Source organism: Epinephelus moara, chromosome 10 (genome assembly GCF_006386435.1).
Source record: "Epinephelus moara isolate mb chromosome 10, YSFRI_EMoa_1.0, whole genome shotgun sequence".
NCBI classification, from domain to species: domain Eukaryota; kingdom Metazoa; phylum Chordata; class Actinopteri; order Perciformes; family Serranidae; genus Epinephelus; species Epinephelus moara.
In genome coordinates, this window is record NC_065515.1 from 45264145 (window position 1) to 45271042 (window position 6898).

The following is a 6898-nucleotide window of genomic DNA, read 5'->3' on the forward strand; positions in this document are numbered from 1 at the left end:
TGTTTGAACTGACTCACAAGGACAGATGTGCTTTCACCTCCAATGGGCTTATCTTTCACACAAAATTCACAATCACACTGATCTTCTCATACACATATGGTCAGATCTTATCAGGCATACACTACCTTTGAGCAACTTATTCAGCCAGGTGGTTTGTACGACACATTCGTTCCAAGCAACGTACCCCTGTAGTACACATATATACTAGACACTGAATGAGCCACCACAAAGTTTATATAATGATTTCATTAATTCATACATTCGCCCATTTTATTATGGTGCACTATAATGTACTCTCTATATACTTATATGATATGTATATATATATATATATATATATATATAGATATATATATATAATTATATGCTATTATATACTATTCTAGGATTTGTCCTGCCACAAATGCTTATTTCTATGAGGATTATCTAGAACTCCTCCACCCTCTTTTAAACTCCTTTTTTTTTCTTTTTCTTTGTTTTGCTTTCCCCAAGTCAGTTCTAAAAACCTTTTTTCCGGAATTACATAGAACTGGTCTACAATACCACGAAGGATTTATATGCCAACGAGCTCCACTCTCACAAAGGGAATACCATGGAGATAGGCCTACACACATACGCTCATGAGTTGAGTTTCACTACCGCTTGTCTGGAATTACGTGACAACTCGTTTCCAACACCAACCAGTTTAGGATTTACATGCAAACAGGTACCTTTCTACAAAATAAATAAATAACTACAGAGAAAAATTATTCATAACACCGTACTCACTTGTTAAAAGTAGATGGAGCGTCCGCTGTCTGCCACCCGTTCCTGACCTCAGGCGGGATCCTGTCCTCTGTTTGTCAGAGCAGAACTTTCCCTGAGTCTCCTAGAGACTCCTGCCGGCAGTTTAACCCTCAGTCAAGGCACAGGCGTCGATCAGCAGAACGTCCATCCCATCCTCGTCGCCAAATGTGAGGGAAATTCTCCTCTCTGAAGAAGTGATGGACTCGGTGTGAGGAAGTTTCTTTATTACGTGCGCACGGAGAGAGTAGCAGGGTTCTCTGTCAACCTGAAAGATGTACAGACCTTTATACCATTCCAAAGCTCTGAACCCAGGTTGCACCCACCAACTGCACTTGTAAAGGAGATTGCCCCCCCTAACAAAAGGTTTAGCAAAACAGAAAACTTCCCCCTAAGAACTGTAAGGTCATGACCTCAAGGTGTGAAGAATTGCCCCCCAATAAAGATTCCTAAATAATTCCCACATGATGTTGTAGAAAATGTGACTGAGTCAAATGTTCAAAGTAATAAAACATCTACAGATACTGCAGAAGATGAGTTGCTACATGATAGGCAACAGCACTGCATGTTTCAGGACACGTGTCTGATGCCTGTTGATGTTGGTCAGGAAGTGTTAGGTCAGTATTTTGATGATACATTGAATCTGGCTCCAGCAGAGGGAAATAGTCCGGTGAAGGTGCTGTCAGATATGTCTAACGAAGCTAAATGCTTTCCTGTATTGTTTCCACAAGGGCGTAATACTTACCATGATTATAGACAGCAAAAGTTAACATTATCACGTTATTTGAATGTTAGACTTTTAAATGCAGATGGTAGGTTTGCACAGAATGTGGAATACATCTTTTACGCCCAGTACATGTCAGAAGTACAGCAAGTTGTGTCAAGTGTTTCTATAGCCTTACGAAAAGGAAAACCAGGTTTTAGATGTGAAACATTTGATGTTTTGAAAGATGAGGAGTCTTTAAGGAAATTATTGCAGTTTGATGATGGGTTCCGTTTTCTTCGGCCTGTTAGAGCTACCCCAGTATACTGGCAGGGTGCTCAGCGTGATCTCTTGGCTTGTGTCCGTCAGCTTGGTGTCCCTACGTGGTTCTGTTCTTTTTCCTCTGCAGATATGCATTGGACGAATCTTCTCGATAGCATTTTGAAGCAGGAAGGTAGAGCACAGACAGCTGAAGATTTAGAATGGGCAGACAGGTGTGAACTGTTGCGCCGTAATCTTGTAACTGCAGCAAGGATGTTTGATTTTAGATGGCATTGTTGTTTGAGGGAGGTGCTCGTCTCCATCGCAACCCATTGGAAAGATAATAGACTATTTTTATCACGTGGAATTTCAACAGCGCGGTTCACCTCATGTGCATTGTTTGTTTTGGATTGAGAATGCACCACAAATTGATAAAAACACAGATGAAGAGGTAATTCAGTTTATTGATCAATAGGTGACATGTGAAATACCATCACAAGATGAGCCGTTAAAGGACATTGTGACATCTGTGCAACAACATTCCAAGAGACATTCCAAAACGTGTAAGAAAAAAAAACACAGTTTGCAGGTTTAATTTTCCCAGGCCAGCATCCACTCGCACATTTATATGTCGCAGCAGTGATGAGGAATGTGATAAAAAAGGACAGAGTGTAGCTGATAAAATGGCAGGTCAACAGGCAGTAAAGATTATGAAGGCCATTAAAGAGGCACTGTCCAATGAGGATAGTACTTATGATTGTGTGGAGCAATTGTTTGCTAATTTAGGGATAGATCAAGCTATCTTTGAGGCAGCATATAAACGTATTGCCAGAAATAAACATGTATTAAAAAGACAGGTTGATGAGGTACGGATAAATCAATACAGTAAGCCACTTTTAAAATGCTGGAATGCAAACATGGACATTCAGTATGTAGTTAATGCATATGCGTGTGTTGTGTATATTATTTCATGTATTTCGAAAGCAGAAAAGGAGATGGGATTATTGTTAGGGCATGCACATAGAGAAGCATCCAAACAGGGCAATGTGGATGCTAAGGATGCATTAAAAAAATTAGGGAGTGTTTCTTTGCACAACAGAGATGTTTGTGCTCAAGAGGCAGTGTATAGATTAACAAATATGCCTTTGAAGGAAATATTCAAGGAAGATTCAGTTTGTGCCAACAGGGGATAGTTCAGTGAAAATAAGTTTGCCATTAAGTGTGTTAAAGCAAAAGGCAAACTCTGGAAGTCTTAACACAGAGGACATGTGGATGACTAGTTTAGTGGACCGTTATAAGAATAGGCCAAAGGATGCAGTTTCAATTATATGTGTTTGGCGACATTCGCGTCACAATATCGTGTTTTGTCCAAAAGTGAGCGCTCAAAGAATAGCATTACGCTAAAGAATTACTTAGGTTTTGTTGTTAAAAGAACACAAACACAACCTGCAGTTTTGCGTTATGCACGGTTTTCTGTGACAAAATGTCCAGAACAATTTTATCATAGTATTTTGCAGTTGTTTTTGCCATATCGTGATGAAGTGCAGTTGAAACCACCGACCTGTGAAACATTTGAGCAGTTTTACATGAGTTGTCATGTTAGATTTAATGATGGGTCAAGACAGTTGGTGAAGTCGGTAGTAGACAAGAATAAAAGTTTGTTTCAGCTTGATGCAGAGGTACTGGATAGTGTACAAGATTGTATTGATAATAGTGGTGTAGTAGAGGATGCATGGTGTGAGCTGTGTACAGAACAGGAGTTAGAGCGTCTAGAATGTGAACAGGAGTGCAGAGAAAATGACAATGTAGACGAGGAGCATGTAGACGGTATTCCCGAACTTGCAGTTAGTCATCAGCAAGTTGCACATTTAGAAAAGACAAGTAACACCATGTGTAGACAAGGCAACAAGGTTACTTTCAACACTATGTCGTCACCCTGACAACATTTGTGTATTGTTAACCGCTCCGACTGGCATTGCTGCATATAATCTACAAGCTTCGACTATGCACAATACATTTCACTTTGGCACAGATGTGAAATTACCTTACACACCTTTAGGTACGGAAGCGCACTGCATTCACTGGATAAAAAAAATTAGACACCTTATCTCGTAATTACGAGATCCTGATCTCGTAATTATGAGAAAAGATCTCGTAATTACGAGATCAGGATCTCGTAATTACAAGATAAGGATCTCGTAATTATGATAAAAGAGCTCGTAATTACGAGATCAGGGTCTCATAATTACGAGATAAGGATCTCATAATTATGAGATCAGGAAAGGTGCCACATTAGCCACTGCTTCGCTCACGAAGGGGGGTCGGAACTACTGTAACCAGCTGCCACTTGGGTGGTGCCATCTTGACTATATCCCATATCTTTATTATAATGTGTATATATTGGAAATTACAACGGAGTATTACACTAAGCAAGGACAACAGTGCGCACCGTATATATTTTGATCTATTTCATACTTCAGATTTATATTGTTTGGCATTAATTGGTGACAGAAAAGAACGAATTTCATTCTGCAGGGAAACATGTGTCCTTACTGTGCATATTGAATCTTGAATCTATGTTTTATGAAGACCGTCTGTGCGCTCAGAGCTGTGGCACAAGTTACGCACAGAAATCTGGCGGAAGAAAAATAACAATAAGATGAAAAATAAGTAGGCTGTGTGTGACTTATGTGCTGATGAAGTGGTGGGTGATCGATGTGCCTGACATCGATTGATTTAGTTTCAGCACCGCGGTAGTGGCCACCTCCTGTTAAGAGTTTCTTAAAGAGCGATCTCAAGTAAAATCTTAAATGGATGCAGAAAGTGAAAAGAAAGCGATAACTTAATTGAAAAAGTTGCCTCTATTGAAAATGCATTTAATCTCTGATTCAATTTCAGGGTTCAACGCTAAGGGTTTTTTTTCACTTGCCCGGTTGGGCAAGTTGGTCAGAGATCTACTTTGTCAATCGTTCTCCGTCTATAATTTTGCGCCCTACTTGAGCCATGCCGACCTCTATTTATTTTTCACCCCTCTCTCCAGTTCTGCTGTATTAACACCGGGTTTAATATATTTTACTTCCATCTCTCTGCCCTGCTCTACTCTACTTCAATGCTACTTAGCTTTCTCTCTACTCTACCAGTAGACTACCACATCCACCTGTTGCACAAAACGCACACAACAGTGTTTCCCCTAGGATGGAGTTGTAGCAGCAGAGGTGAAGCACATGCATGAAAAATAATTTTCACATGCGTGAAACTATTTGTATGCTTGCAAAGCACAGTCTGCTGGGATATTTCTATGTATCTACTGGTACCAGAAGGGCTCTTTAGGACTAAGTACATGCAGTACATGTGTGCACAGTATGAGCAGGTGAAATGTCTGTGTAGCTTACATATGAGGTGTCTCAAGATTTAGGAACATACAATTGTATTGAATGTAATAAAAGTAAAAAGTCACTTGACATGCTGCTGTTTTGTGCTATGACCTATTTAAGTGCTGGAAGTTGTTATTTACGTGACAACGCCTGAACGCAACACAAGCTCAGCATGAGTGCCGTGCTACGCTGCTCTGCCTGCAGCGTGTTTGTCTGTGCGTAACAGCAGTCTGTTGATGGTTATTTACACACTGTCCATTTCAATAACTTTGTCAGCTGACAAACTGCACCGGGCTCGGGGTCAGGTTTGGACAGGAAAATGCGGCCCGAGCCACACTCTAGTGTGCTCACCTGTGTGTGTGTGTGGCGGAACTCTGCCGTGCGCGATACAGAGAGCAGAGGAGAATTGTTAACACGTGACCATGTAGAGACAGAAATGACACGATGACATAACACCATAAATAGCATATTGTTATTATATGAAGCGTCCGTCGTGCAAAATAATATCAATAGAGTGTGCCAGTAAACCCGGAACTCTGTTAGCGCTTTTAGCACTTCCGGTTCTCTTGTCTAAAAGTCAATACGTTTTTTGAATGGGATTTCGGTAAAATGCCTCAAATAAGGTCTGTGGTTAACAAAAGCTTAAGCGAGTTTCAGGTTTTGTTCTACGACATAAAACACGTCAGTAAATACCCTACTTGTGAATTTTGAAGCTTTTACGTGTCGTAAAAAAGGCGGTTGCTAACAAGTTGCTCAATACGACCACAAACCCTGTCGGGGACATTAAACGTCATCACCCCCGAACAGGCGAGAGGGCTGGCAGTCCGCCATTACAGCTTCTTATTTAGCTTAAACAGTCCGATCTCCCCATTAAACAATGTTTTTAAAATAAAACAGCCGAAATCAGTTGAAAGCTTAGTGGCGGTGACGTCAAGAGTCATGCAACTGTGGAGTAGTCATGTAGTCCGTTAAAGCCTAACGTTAGCTTTTTACTTCTGGCGATTGCATTTAAGCTTCAAATGCGGTATGGAAAGTGTTCATATGTGAAGATTATCTCACTGAAAAAAACCTGTAAGTATCATAAACTTGTGTTAGCCACAGAGCTTATTTTCTGACATAATCCAAAATGCAATGCAAAAATCACACTCACTTTCTCTTCCGGGAACCAGCGCAATGCTAAACTTCCGGGTTTTGACATCAGCCCTGGCACACTCTATGGGGGCTGTGGGCAGGACATTGTTACACAGCGTGTGCCTGTGACTTCAGGCAGAGAGACTGCTGCATCAGAGCCGAAGGAGCACGTTTTAAAATACATTTATTTTATCAATTAGTTATTAACTTTTACTATTTTTAGCAACTTGCCCAATCGGGCAAGTGAGTTATTAGTTTACGTGTCCGACCTTGAGTTTTACTTGCCCCGGGCAATCGTTATTGTTGAGCCCTGAATTTGAAAGCTATTTCAATTTCAATCAATCAATCAATTTTATTTATAAAGCCCAATATCAAAAAATCACAATTTGCCTCACAGGGCTTTACAGCATACGACATCCCTCTGTCCTTTGGACCCTCACAGCGGATAAGGAGAAACTCCCCCCAAAAAACCCTTTTAACGGGGAAAAAAAACGGTAGAAACCTCAGGAAGAGCAACTGAGGAGGGATCCCTCTTCCAGGACGGACAGACGAGCAATAGAGGTTGTACAGAACAGATCAACATAATAAATTAACAGTAAACCGTATGACACAATGAGAGAGAGACAGAGACAGAGACAGAGAGAGA

At 40.7% G+C, this 6898-nt stretch overlaps 1 pseudogene; it reads left to right on the plus strand.

Moving 5' to 3' along the window:
* The first annotated feature begins 1246 nt into the window (after nt 1-1246).
* Nucleotides 1247-6898, plus strand: part of LOC126396159 (uncharacterized) — an 8055-nt pseudogene continuing 2403 nt past the window's right edge.